Consider the following 14,402-nt stretch of genomic DNA (forward strand, 5'->3'; position numbering starts at 1 on the left):
GTTTGTTAGACATCCCACTCTAGTGTTGTTGGTGAAGGCAGATGCTGCTACTACCTGGAGCACAAGTGCTTAGGTCAGTTTTATACAATCCCTTCCAGCCACGTTCCCTCCGAGAGTTTAAAAAGCAGGTCTCTGCTAATCCAGCTTGCCTTTCCTGAAATGGGCTAGTGATTTGCCCAGTAGTAAGTAGTTCAGCAGGTGCAAATCTCCAGCTTGGAGTTGAGGACATACTCTGTTAACACAGCTGGTAGCAGAGGTGCATCCCCTTGTACCTTGTGGCCTGTGCTACAGGAGGTGGCATAGAGAAATGGTCCTCCAAGGGAGAATGTTTCTACAGGTGTGCAGCTGCTGGGCTTTGTAGGGTGTTATAGGATACAGTGCTCCCTTCTCCACGTGGTAAGTTTGGAGTCTAGCTTTTTCTCTTCCATTTTGGGGAGGAGCAGATGTTTTTCATCCTCCCAACAGAAGTATGGATCCTGAGGAATCGAGCTTTGTGATCAGCATTAGAGAGTAAGGAAGTCACTTGTGTCCTTGGACAGCAGTAGTGCATCTCTGCTTACAGAGAAGCAATGATGACTGTTGGGATGGTGCAAGCAAGGTGGACTAGAACCAAGTCCTTGGGTGCTGCAGGTATCTGGCTGGCTGTCTTCAGTGGAGCAGAGCTAACAGTTAAGATGGGCACAGAGCAGTGGATCTGGATCACAGTCCAAACCTAGGAGAGACTAGCAGCGGGATAGCTGGATGCAGAAGGCTACAGTCCTGGTATGGTGCTTGCAGCAGGTCAAGCATACTAAAATGAGAGCGTCTTTGGGGTGGGTGAAACAGGTGGTGATTGTACTTAGGAAGTTGGCAGTATCTGGATGTTGGAAAACTGCAGATGGGAACCAACCTGGTTGCATAAGAGAGGCTCATAAATGTGTCCTGTTGCACAAGGTTGTGATTCCAGATGGTGCAATAAACTAGGGTTTTGTAGCCATAGAAAGGGAATGATTAAGTGTTGAGTGTACTTCAAGAAAGAGCTGGTTTGCCCTGGTTTGTGCAAGTACTCATGGTTCTAGGAAGACACATCACTGATGCTAAGGCTGGTAAACCAAGCAGAGAGCAGTTCCTGTGCCTTTGGGATACAGAAAGCCTAGAGAGAGCTGTGAGCATGGACTCTTGTATGCTAGTTATTGCAGTGTCTGTGCTTCACACAGGAGTTCTGCAGCTATGACTGGCTTTACAAGCCTGAGAAACTCTGCTAAACACCCTGGCCTGACTGGGGGCAGAAATTCAGCTGCAGTCTGACTTACGTTGGGATGATTACTGATGTTTTAAGGAGAGATTTGTCATGACTAGGTTGGTTTTTGTTTTTTTTTTTTTTCCCTAAGATGTTCTCCATTTATTCTGTTCCTCTCCATTCCATCCTGTTTCTTCCTGATGGTACACTCTGTAGGGCACCTCTGATCTGAGGCTCTGACCTTCAGCAGTTTTGTAGCCTTGTGCTACACTTCTGATAGCAGCAAATGTGAAATTTCTCAAAATATGGAGCTGTGAAGGTTTTCTTGGCAGGTATTGACAGTTTCTGGCACTTGCAGTCTCTCTCCAAAAGATCGGGAGGAGCTGCTCCTTTATGCTGTGTGAAATGAAGAGCTCTGCAGAGTTCCCATTCTTGGATGTAGCTTTCAGTACTTTCCTGGTATCCCCGCACTTGCTGCTATGTCTGAAAGTGCAGTTATGAGTTATTTCACCTTGCGCTTTTAAACACCTGCGTCATCGCTTGGTGACAGTGGAATATCTGAAATGGTTTTGAAATCTGTCCATTTGCAGCTCACTGGTCACCAGTGAATGAATGCAGGCGCTGGTGATCCATTTTAATCCCTCAGATTGTTGCCTGGCTCTAGTTTTGGACCTGCAGCTCACTGTGTTCTAAAAACTGTGGTTCATCTGCTATCAAAATGCTGTCCAGTGGCTGAGCTGTGGTGTGGGTTCAGCCTTGCTTTTTGTTTACTTTTTATATTACAAAGCCAATGAGAAGGCCTAGCTGAGATCAGAGTCCAGCTCAGCTGGGTTTTTGTGCTTGTGTGCTAAAAATAATCCCTGCTAGGACTGCTTTGTAACTTGAACAGACAAGCAAGAACGGTGCCTATTTTACAGGGGAGGGAATTCAGGTAGAGTGCAGAAAAGGTGACTTGCCTGTTGTTCTACAGGGAGTTTTTGTCAGAGCCAGAAACTTAAAATGGATCTGAAATTCCACTCCAGGGCTCCTGCTGTCTCAACCCACTGTTGTTGGAAGCGGTCAAATGAGTGCTTATGATTTTAGTTTGGCTGTCCCTTGGCTGTGGTTTACTGCTCTTCTGTGGAGACATGGTAACTGCTAGTGTGACTGGTCTGCCTCCACTCCAATGCAGTGAAACGTGTCGGTTTAAATGACTTTTAGTGCTCTTTTCTGTGGGTCTCTTCTTACTTGGCAGTGGAATTGCAAGGTCACGTTCTGCAAGAGAGGATGGTGGAGTCCTAGGCAGGTATTGTGCCTCTCTGTGCTTCTCTGCTGACACTTTAGCTTCTTGTCAGCACTCGAAGGTAGAGTGCAGCAGCCAGATTGCGTGCACTTACTGTTTGCAGTACCTTAACATCTTTTAGGTAGGACTGTAGAAGTCTTCCCCATCAGTTAAGGGATTCTCATTCCCTTTCTGTGTTTAGTACTGCTTTGCTGTTACTTAAAAACTTCCCTAAGCCTGTTCTGTGTGGGGAAAATGCCCCTGAGAGTCTGATTCAGTGGTATAAAATAAGGGTGAAAAAGAAGTTTAAGGTTCCTGTTTAATGCTAGCCCACTACCTGCTTTGAGAACAATGTACTATTTTATTGTGTCTGGTTTAGTTTGGATCAAGTTTGTTCTGCTCCCTCTCTGGGAGATTTTAAAAGAAAAAAAAAAGAGAGAGGAAAAAAGAAAGCCTGACTCTGTAAAACAGCACAGGTTTAGATTGCACCTGTGGCTCTGCCTAAAAATATACCTCAGGTTTGGTATTAATTTAGCCAGGGGCCTCCAGCTCTTTCTTGAACTGCTCTTCCTTGAAGGCCTTGCTAAACAAAACCTCTTTAGGCTTAAGAGGTTAATGAGCAGGTTAGCAGAGACGTTCTAGTAACGTGAACTTGTCTAGTTAAATTTGAGACAGCGATGGATGTAGTTTCATCACAAGCTTGCTGCCACTGAAAGGGGATGGCCTCACTTCCCCTCCTGTTTTGTTCCTGTTGCATCCCTTGGGCTGGTCCTGATGTTCGCGTGGCCTCATGCCAAGCTGATGTAACTCACTAAAATGGCATGAGAGGGGCCAAAATGAAGACGGGCTTTTCGCCAAGTCAGTGCACTGAATCTGTGTTGCTGGAGCAGAGAAACATGCAGGCCTGTGCAAGGGCCGCTCGGAAGGGAGGGAGAGGGGACACCTTGCTGGGGAGGCTTAGCTTATCTCCGCTGTGTTTTGAAGCTGTTGGACCAGTACTGGTCCAGTAAGTGCTTCCCTTTCAGGAGAGAGTGGCAGTCGTTACTTTTAAACCTGCGGTTGGAAGACCGGGGCCATCTAAATCCGGTGCTGTCTGCGTGATGGGGACTACCTTTGAACTGGGAACTGTTACTTTCTAGAAAAGCTTGTCCTTTGGAAGGTGCATAGGCAGCTCTTGCTTGGGAGGTTGGTGGTGGTTGGTGACTTCTGAAAGATTTCCATCACTAGGGCTTGAGAAACTAATAACTCCCCTTGCGTGGGCAGTGCAGCACTGGAGATTTACTCCCACTCACAAACCTTTTAAGGAGGGCAGCAGAGTGGTTTTGGACCATGGGTGCGGAAAACATCAGCAAGTTGAAACCCTGAGCTAACAGGCAGTGCCACTTTAAAATTTTTCATTCTGCTGTGGAGATTATTGGCACAGCCTCCTTCAGTAAATGCAAGGTTGTTGCCATGGAGGACAGGAAATCCCTCGTCTGCACAGAGAAGGAAAACATTGGAAACTGTCCTACTGTAAAGCACAGCTGCATCTGTGCTGGGAGAGGGGTGCTTGCTTCTTCTACGGGGTGTTTTCCAAAGGTCTCGGGTTTTGTCTGCAAATCTTTGCACATATTTGCTCTGTTTCTTAGTGGGCTGCTTGTGCGTTTGAAGAAGACTTGGACAAAGGAAGGGGGAGCAGCTGGTTAGGACTAGTTTTAAAGTGCCCTGATTAATGTGAGAAGCAGGAGGGATTTTTCGCTTGAGAGTAAGATACTTAGCAAATTCACAGTATCTGCCTCTCCTTTTAACTCTGCAGCTCCTCTTATTCCTGTTTCCCTTACTGTTTGCAGAGGAAGGTCTCTGCCTTTTCTTCCCTTGGACCTCTTAGAGCAGGAGGCATCTCTGCTGTGGTGGATCTGTGTTCCTTACCTAGCAATCCGAGATGTATCCTGGCTGCTGTTGCTGGAGGTGGGAGCACCAGTTTAGGCTATGTGTGCAGATCTAGCAGCTGGCCTAGCTAATACCTAGCTGCTTAGACCTGGCCTAGCTTTAGGAGATGGGGAAGAAGTAAGATTTGAGGAAGATCTTTCAGGACATGTTGGTGCCATCTTTCCACGGCAGGCTCTGCAAGAGGACCCAATTCCCTCAGGAGCTGAGACCAGAAAAGCCTGTGGTGGGTTAATCAGCTTTGTCAAGCCATCACTGTTAACATCAGCAAGTTGTATAAAGGTTGAGCTGCTTGGTTGCTGCTAGGCAGGAATACGTAACCCATCACTAGTACTTGTCCTTCTTCCCTACGGCCTGCTTCAGAGGCCAGATGAGTAGTTTCCCACTGATGTACACCAGTGGTTATTGATCACCTGCAGATGGATCACTGGATCAGGACTTTTCCTTCCTCCAGAGATGGTTTGTCAGTTGTCTAGTTCAGGTCTGGTTCTGTCCCATTGCTGGTCTGTCCGTCCACGCTGTTGCAATTCTGAGTTGTGTTAGGCGCTGAGCAGAAGCGGAGAAAGCAGTGTCCGACTCAGTGAGCTTTAACCTCTGCTTGGCATTGTTTTCTGGGCCAAGTTTTTGTGCTGACGCTCATGAAGCTGAACTTGCAGTTTCAAGGCTCCAAAGGATACTCCTGCATGTAGTCCGTGGCGTTATGGGGGGTGTCCCGGCTGGAGAAAGGGAGCTGTGCTCTTCAACTTCTCATTGTACACCAGTCATAGTTGCTTTTAACCTGATGTGGTACTTCCTTTATGTTCAACTGTGTTGCTCCTAATGCTGCATGCTGTTAAATCAGCAGTGAGGCCTCTGGGGATACCTCTTGGGAATTGCTCACAGGGATGGTGTGAGTGAATTTGAGGCACCTTTGGCACCCAGTGTGATGGGAACAGCATCAAAATCCCAGGGCTGTGATTGTGGGGGTTAAACTCCTGGATCCTCCCTGAAGCTACTCCAGGATTTCCCTGGCAGCTGTTCCCAGACTTGCCACAGCCCAGCTTTTATGCAGTGCAGAATGACGCAATCCTAGTTCAAACAACTCTCTTGCACTGTTTCTTCTTATGTTGGGAGAGCATCTTCTGATGTAACCTGGTATCGTTATGTTGACTTGCATGAACACAAGGCTGTTTTACACGGATAGGGCTCTCTGGCTGTGTTTGCCTAGCCCTGAATATGGCAGGTTGTGACGTCTGTCTGGAGTCAACATGGAGTGACCTGATTCACATCTTCCTTTTATGACTAACCACAAAGTGCCACCTCCTCCTTTCTGTACCAGTCCTCCCTAGCTATATTTGCACAAGTCGAGTCCCACCCTCTGTACTGCTTTATTTTACCATCGATAGCTGACGGTGTGCATTAGATGTCTTCACCTCGACATGATGTGGTTCCTGTGCCCTGATGTGAGGCTGGGCTTTTTAGGCTTTGCATCCATCTATTGCAGAAAGCGTGCTTCAGCCCTGGGGCTGGTGTTCTGGGTCTGGGCTGGCACCATTCGACCTGTTGATTTAGGGCCTGGCTGGGTTTCTTTAAGGCTGCCTGGACCTCACAGCGTTTCTAGTCCTATGGCCTGTAAAACATGCAAGGTGACATGGAAACTGCTCACTGATGTCAACAAGACAATGGGAAAAAGAAAAGCCCTGCCTGTCCCTTGTGTGTGCAAAGGGAGAAACAAAAGGGAGGCATTAAAGGTAATAAATGAAAGCAGAGACGGTCTCGTGGATCTTCAATTCGGTTGTCAGTGACAACCATTCTGGCAACTGTGTGAAGCATGGAGTCTATCTTTTATTTTCTAGAGGGACCAGGCCATCCTTTTGTTGAAAGAAGAGGCTAAGGAACGTGACTCAGGGGAGAGTGAATTAATCATCTCTCACATTAGACCCCAGGACAGCGTCTCCTTCCTCTGGGGCAAGGATTGGCAAAAGGACAGAGTTTGCCCTTCTGCAGGAGAAAGGAGGGAGGCAATGCCAATGGAGGCAGTGCTCCAAAAAAAGGACTGATGGGTGTGTGTCTGCCCATCTTTTGCATTATGGATGCACACACCTACGAGCCCTCCTTTGTCAGACCCTTTGAGGGGCTGTGGAGAGGGTGACTTGGAAAATCCTCATGGCCACATTAAACCAAGTGCAAAATGTAATGTGGCACCTGGATGCTGTGCGTGGCTCAGCATTGGGTAGAGGGGAGGAGGGAAAATGCAACATTTATTTGCTGTCCTTGGAACTGTGCACGTAATGTTTGCCTGCTTGAGTGAAATTGCAAGCTGGAGGATGTGCGCTGAAGGAAGAAAGATGATGTTTGGCTGAAAAACTTTCCTCAGGCAGGGTAATTTAGTCTACAGAAACTGGTTAATCATAGAGGCTGTGTGGCGTGCGAGTACGCAAGCCTTCAACCGCCAAAGCTTCCTCAGTGCACCCAACAACCAGAGGGAGGTACAATGCAAACAGGGAGTTCTCTGTGGGAGACAAACATCCCTGTGTCTTAGTGGAGAAATCTTTGTAAATAAACCACCTGGCTCTGTTTGGTTACAGAGGAGCTAAAAAAGGAACAAGGACACTGGGAGGACAGGCACCCTGACTGATAGCTGGTGAGAGATGGATTGCTTTGGTGAAAGATGGAGGTGGTGACAGCTTCCTCCCCTCTTTCCTCCCCCAGCTTCACCCATGGCAGGAAGGATGTAGGAATCACGTTATCGCACTTTAGCATCGTGCTATTGAATATTCCTGCTTGGTGTTCAGTAACCTGCTGTAAGGTGGGTTGCGCAGGTAAGAAGGGGCCTGCAGCGTGGCTTGGGGAGCAGGCACGACAGCCCATCTCCTTGCTCTTGGAGCAATGGGTCTGGGGTCTTCTGGCAGCTCCCCTGTGGGCTGGACAGGTAGAGCGCTTTGGGGGACACTGCAGGAGGTATGAAAAGGGATCAATTCTTTTGAAAGCAGAAGAGGGAGAAGGAAACGGGAGCCTTGAGGGCTCCTCTTGTCTGCGCCGCTATGCCAGTGTGTGCATACCCTCTGCCTACCAAAGCTGCAAGATAAGACAGTCCTGCAAGGAGACGTGTTTGCTGAGTGAGTGACTCTGAGCTCTGTGCTGAAATTACACAGTCCTTGTTTAAGCGGCCATTATGCAATTTTGCAAAGGTGGAACAAAGCAGGCAGGGTAGAGGTGGGCAGGTGGCTGTCCCCAAGATGGGTGCAGAGGGGGGTCCAGCATGCTGGTGTGTGACATGGGGTGCTGGTTCCTCACAAATTTGACCAGAGGCGTGGCAGTAGCTCCCAGTTTCAGTGCTCCCCAGCAGCATAGTAATGTGACCCTTCAGTGCTGAGAGATGGTTTCCCTTGCTGTCCCAAGGAGGCAAGGAAGGCGCTGTGTTGGATGGACACACCGATGTGCAGGCAAAGGTTGTCCGAGATGCTTTGTCCAGGGTGTGCAGTGGGGAATTGGGCAACGAGTCAATGCCCTGGGCAAATCAGTGGGTTTGGGAGCAGGTTGAAGCCTGCTGAGCTCTACAGAGGAGGCATTTTCTGTCCCTATAACCTCAGCCTGGATGTATCGCATAGCACGGATACATCATGAGTACACTGGCTTTACATAAAGCTCTCTTTTTCACTCAGCAATCTCGGCTGCAAAGCTGCTTGAGACAGGCAATGGCCTTTGCTAGTGTTTGTGTAACACCTTGCGTGGAGGAGCCCTGATCCCAGCTCTAAGCAATTGCCCCAGGAGCAGGCACTTTTCAAGCCCTCTGAACCTTTGGGGCTCTTTGCTCTGCAGGGCTCCGTAGCCAGATACGTGCTGAGTGGTAGAGAAAGGAGGAGGCTCCGCCAGGGTTTCAGCTGCCTGCAGACAGTCTCTGTGCTAGTTATGGGAGAGACTTCTGCAGAGCTGGGCCAGAGAAAACAGGTTTATCCCCTTGGCCTGGAATTGCAGGGATGCTTAAAGGAGAAGAGTTGCAGCGCTACAGCGAATGAGTACAGATTGAAGTGGAGGAAAGAGCAAGCTAGTGGTGCCCACAACATTGGAATAAATTAAGGATCCCCTGGCTGCAGGAATAATGTGTTTTAAGCCCTCCCATCAAAGTATGTAGAGGTGAATGTCTCCATATCCGTGAGCGTTGTTTGCTGATGAGGAGTGTACATATGCCAGCCACTTGGTGCCCATATGGAGGTTAAGCTTGCGTTGCTTGGTGGGAGGAGAGGGTAAAGAAAACCTTTGCTCTGCCCCGAACCTCCCCATGAGCTCCACTGTGGCCTGTATCCCTGCCTGGCTGCTCCATTAGGTCTCCTGTGCCTCCCCGTTGGGCTACGCAGGATGTGTTCTCACCATATGGTTTTTGTTGCCATGAATAAGCGAGGCCAGAAATCTGATATGTGAAAGCAATATCACGGCTGATTTCCTGGGGCTGGTAAGGACAGGAATTGGAAAAATAACTTGGCCTGTTTCAGTGAGGTGCTTCCTGTAGTATAGCGCTAGGCTGGGGGATGAAAAGCAGAAAGGGGAGGGTGATCAGCTGTGACAAGGATGCCGCAGCAGGTAGGAGAGTTTTTTTCTAATGTGCGTGCTCCCATGCTACGGGGTTGTGCTATAAATTTGGGAGGAATCTGCTCCTTTACTGAGGCACCGCTGGGTGAAATTCTCCCTGTTAAGCATCAAAGGCAGGCTCTGCTTCCCTAGCCCATGTTTCCCTCGTCACCGCAACTCACTTTCCAGCCTTGGAAAAAGGAGAAACCCCAGGAAACTGGCCTGATGCTTTGGATGGCTGCAAAGGTCAGATCAAATCGGAATTCATGAACAAGCCTGCAAAAACTGGAATGAAAGAGAGTCCACCCACCCCAGGGTGCTTATCCTTAGGTCTCCAAATGCAGAAATGAGCATTTGGGGGGCTACATTGCCATAAAGAAGTTAAAGGTATGCAGGAGTGTTTTGTGGCCGGGTTTGGCAAAGTCTGTGTGTTTATTAAATTATCTCCAGAACAGGGTAGCCACGTCCATGCTGCCTGCTGGAAGTGCTGTCTAGCCCATCCTGTCTCCCAAATCTAGGAAACCTGCGGAACGAAGCTACTTGGCAGGGGCTGAAGCCACACCAGGGACCATCCTAACAGTCACGGTTCCAGTTCCCAGTCAACCCAGAAACTGCCGCCTCCTTCCTTTGATCCAGTGAGAGGCTGGTTTGTCCTCCTTTGGTCTGTGAGGGCAGGGTGATATTCCAGCTCCAGGACTTGCTGGACAAGGAAGAGACTGAACATATCTAAAAGAGGGTGTTTGGGGCATTTGGTGTTGTCTGGGAGGTGGTGGTAGGGGGTTCCTGTGGCCGCTCGTCTCTCCCACAGCGGTGCCAGCCTTTCCTACTGGCCAGCAGGCTTGTTGTGGCACCGGTGCCTGGTGTGGGGTGAACTGGCTAGCCTGTGGCGTGGCTGGTGTGTTGGAGAACCTCGTGTATCTAACCAGAGCCTGTGATTGTTTGGCAGGTTAATGGGATTGCTTCCCGTGCCCTCAGCTGTGTCCAGATCAGCATCTCAGCTTTAAACCAAAAGCCTTGAAATCAGGCTGAGGGGGGGAAAAAAAAAAAAAAAAAGCTTTGCTGCTGAATCTGGGATGTGCTGGGTCTGTCTCTGCAGCAGGCACATGCCACAGGCACCCTGGCAGCTCTTTGCTGCCCAGCGGCACCCACAAGCACAATGTCTGGCAGAACTCCCACCTTCGCCTTGTCTGTAAATATTTGTATCTTTCCTTTGTCCATCAGCAGCCTGGTATTTTTGCAGGGAGAAGGTAACAGATGTTTGAAGAATTAATTTTCTGTGCAGCCCGTCCACAGGAGCTGTGGAGGAAGGCTTCTTGGTGGGACTGCGGTGTAGCAGAGCGGAGGAAGCAGCGGTGTTTCCTTCTGGTCTGTAATGCTGCCAAGGGGCACGGTCTCAGCAACGTTCGTCGGGGGATTAATGAGGCACTGAGCTTATCTAGCAACTGCCTGCAAAACAAGAGGCACTTTCGGCTTGAAGCACTAGTGCTTGTAGGGCTGCTACAAAGAACAGGGCTCTTCGTTAACTGACGTGTCTAATCTCTCATCTTTTTATGCTTTCCTGAGTCAACCAGTTCCAGTGGTTACAGATTTACTGTTTCTTTTTTCTAAGACTCACTGTAGGTCTGCGGTAGCCCAATTGCCCAGTGGCAGGACAGGTGGGCAGGCATCCCTCGCTGGCATTCCTGCAGAGCCACTGGCTCTCTGGGATCTGCAACTTGCTGATTTTCCTTCCACTCGCAGTGCGACGGGTGGGTTTCTGCTGTCAAGTGGAGCAAAGGGAGACAGCGGGGCTCTGATCTGAGGTTCTCTCTGCGGTCTCAGCAGCCTTAACTTCTTGGGGGCCTTGCTCAGCTGTCCCTGCTTGAATACCACCTTCCCCTCCATCATGTCCGTGGATTCATCAGCACCGCTTCGGTTCCACAGCACGAGGGATGTCACCCATGTGATTTCTGCCCAGCCTTGCCCCATCAGTGGCTGTGCTGTGGATCTGCTCTGGCTTAAAGTCCTCTTCCCTCCTGACAGATCCTCCGTCATCCCCCAAAACCCTTGTTCCACTGTATCAAAAAATGTCTGATAGTTTTCTGAACTGTGGTGGTCTCCTGATCCCACTCTCAGAGGTTTTAAAAAGGAGAAAGATGGGGATACAAGCCAGGCACAGTGAAAGCAATTAGCTGAACTTCTTCACGCCTAAACTGCTGCAGTCACTGTAAAAGTTGTAACATGCACCGTAAGGGCATGTCTACATTGCAGTCTTTGGACAAAGCTGGTTTGAAACAGGCTGGTGTGTGGACTGCTAATACCACCCTTGCAGCAGCTCGGAGCATGTCAAGCATCCCAAGTAGGATGGCTGCTCTGGTGCTGATGTTGGGGGTAGTGCTCTGTTACCGCATCCCACTGAAGCAAAGGGAAGCATCCCTGCTTGCATCCCTGCTTGCATCCCTGCTTGCATCCCTGCTTGCATCCCTGCTTGCATCCCTGCTTGCATCCCTGCTTGCATCCCTGCTTGCATCCCTGGGTGTTAATGTACCGCTAACTTCTGCCAGGGTCTGCTTGACAAGATTTCATTTCCAGCCTTTTTCCTGATGCTGTTCAGGAATACCTGCCCTCTCCCTGCTCAATCAAAAGAAGCTTTTTGGGAAACATTTGCCGAATATTTTGCTTTGCAGCAATACAGGCTTAAGCAATTCTCCCCATTTATCCACAACACCAGCTTGTGGGGCCAGGAGTAAAACGGAGCAGGGAACTGACCCAGGCTAAAAATAACCCAGCAAAACTGATGGCTTAGGTGTTGCTGCTGATGTTGTTTGTGAAACTGTGGCCATGGTCAGGGAAGTTAGGTGGGTTTTCTGAGAACTGCTCTAGGTTTCTGGGCACAGACATGTTTTGTCTGAAAAGCTACAAGGGCAGTATCAGAGAAGGGTTTTGAGAAATATGCTGCTGCTTCGGCTGATGTGCCAGCTCTTGAAGGTAACAGCAGCATGTTTCAGAGCAAGAAAGCCCCAAACCCTCCATCGCGCCCAGAATTGACCAAAATGAGTGTGAATGATGCACCAGCCCGAGTCTGATGTTGTTCCATTTTCTGATCGACTTCTTGGGGAGACGTTTGCCCTTGTTAGAGGGGTGTAATGCTGGCACGGAGTCAGAAAGTCTTTCTTTTGACCTAGCAAAAGGGAAGGGAGCAGCAGAAGCGAATTAGCCAGCGTTAGCCCCCGAAGAGGCAGGAGGCAGCTGGCATTTTTACTGGTAAGTCCCTGCCTCCTCCACTCGCGTGTTTTCATGCTGTGTATTCCCACTTCCTCAGGAAGTGCTCATTCTTTTGATTGTAATAGCAGTTTTAGTAATGGCTTTGCTGGGTTGAAAGGAGGGGTACTGGTTGTTCAGAAATGGGCTGTCACTCTTCTGGCTCAGTGCAGGACAGCTGACAGCTCTGTCTTGGCAAGTCTGGCCACAGTCTGCCCACATCTCCTGCCTGTCTTGGGGCACTGGAAGGAAGATTTTTTTTAATTTTTTTTTTTTTATTCTCCCTATTTTCCACCTTCCTTCTGGGTTCCACTGCGGGAGGGACCGGGGTGAGGAACTGGCTTTTCTCCCTTGCTTGAATGCAAGGAAGGACAGACTGGCCTGTGTGCGAAAGGTCCAGTCCGCACGTCCTGCTGCATGAGACAAGGCCAGTTTGTCTCCAGCCTGGTTGCACGTGTGGCTTGGTTTGTAGCCCAGTAAAGCCAAGCAGTGCTCTCTAAGACACAGCTGGGGCACGGCTGGAGGTGGTAGCGTGCAGCAGGCTGCTCTGGGGGGTTTGTACAAGTGCGACCGCCCCAGGTTTGCCTCCCTCAACCACCCCCACCAGGGCAATAAAACCTGCTTGCGAGAAGGGCTGTAGCCTTCATGTGATCGAAAGAAATGGTAATTAAAGCCACAACAGCACCGTGGGGGGCTCAGAGGGAGCCCTGCCTGCTGTAGCATCATCTAAGCCCCATCTCTGCCTTGACCAGGGGTTCGTTCCCAGCCTCGCTTTATTTAGGATCAAAGGAAGCACAGAAACCCTTGAGAAGAGCTGGAAGTGCTATTGCCGTTCTCTAGCAGGTTCTCCTCTTCCAGAGGAGATCCCAGAGTATGCTGGAGGCAGTAAACCTTTCCTCCTCTTGTTCTCTAGTAGGAAAACATGATAGTTTCCACCCAAGCTGGGCAGCATCTTTTAGTAAAATTGAGCTGAGTTAATCCATTGCACCTTCCTAGGCCATGTGCATCTGCTGTTCAGCACAGCCACCTCCACCTCCGGACCAGCCAGACCCACCGAGGGATGTCACAGTTTGATGTGGAGAAGGACCGTACCCATTTCTTGGTTTTGTTTTCCTTGTTTCTTTCTCAGCCTGTTTGCTCTGCGCCCATCCTCAAAAAATGGTGGGGATGGGGGAGGTACAAATCTCTCGGCTGCTTGCATCTCATGTCAGTTCTTCGACATTCACAGGAGGCTTTGTTTTACTCCTGAAAGGGAAAATGCTGGGAAAGCCCCTTCCCTCCGCACACCACACCTTAGCATCTCTGCGTGTCTTCAGAGGAGAGAGCTGGGATTTCCTGAGGACCAGAAGGGAGTTAGGTGCCTGAACCTCACCAACGGGGACATAGTGTCTGCCTCCCTTTGGCCTGTTTCAGTCACTCATCCCTTTGGTTTGTGGTATATTTGGAAAACCAAGCCTGTAGCATGGGTAGAAATTAACTTCTGACCTCTGTGGGCTTTGCACGTGGCCAGCAACAACTGGAAACATGTTCCCTGCCTCGGTTACAGGTAAGGAGTAAATTGCTGTGTATTTTCTGCCCTAGCAGATGTCTGGTGAATGTGTGCTTTTTGACAAATGAAAACATGGCTGGTGGCTGGGCTTGAGATGTCCTCAATTTCTCAGGATGTTGTGGCATCTCGCTATGAGCTGCCACCACCCGCTCCAGCCATGGCTGTGCCCGAGATCCCCGCAGAAGCAGCTGCCACGCTTCTCCCCGGAGGGAGAAGTATTTCAGTACCGGGCAAAGAAACCTTCTGTTAACAGCTGCCATGCTCTGCTCTCCTCCGAAGGTTACCAATTAATTCCTCACAACATGATCCATCTGTTCTCAGCCTGTAAGCTGCTTGAGATAGGGGCTGTCTCTGCCATGCATGCTTGAGCAGTGCTGCAGAAAGGGGTCCTGGCCTCAGGCACAATGACAAGGAGAATATTAAACTTCTGGGGAAGCGGCTGCGAGTCCTGGCACGCCCGTAGGCTGATGAAGCTGTCAAGGGAAATGGAATATTCTTGTCCTTTTGACCACGTGCAGAAACCATCCCAACTGCAGAAGTACATCTGGTTGGTTTAGAAATGTTTTGCTATCCCCTTGTGCAGCTGCTGTCTTAGCAGCTTGGGTACCGCTAAACCATGTAGGCCTTTTTCATGCTGGTTTTTTACCATCATATTTTAA

General features: G+C 49.5%; 1 protein-coding gene across 1 annotated transcript in view; it reads right to left on the reverse strand.

Annotated features, from left to right (window-relative positions):
- Positions 1-14,180, reverse strand: part of MGME1 (mitochondrial genome maintenance exonuclease 1) — a 45,058-nt gene extending 30,878 nt beyond the window's left edge. The window contains exon 1 of the mRNA XM_049833668.1: positions 14,169-14,180. The gene's annotated coding sequence lies outside the window, so the exon portion shown is untranslated. The remainder of the gene's footprint in view (positions 1-14,168) is intronic.
- Positions 14,181-14,402: the final 222 nt, after the last annotated feature.

Source organism: Accipiter gentilis, chromosome 30 (assembly GCF_929443795.1).
Source record: "Accipiter gentilis chromosome 30, bAccGen1.1, whole genome shotgun sequence".
NCBI lineage: Eukaryota > Metazoa > Chordata > Aves > Accipitriformes > Accipitridae > Astur > Astur gentilis.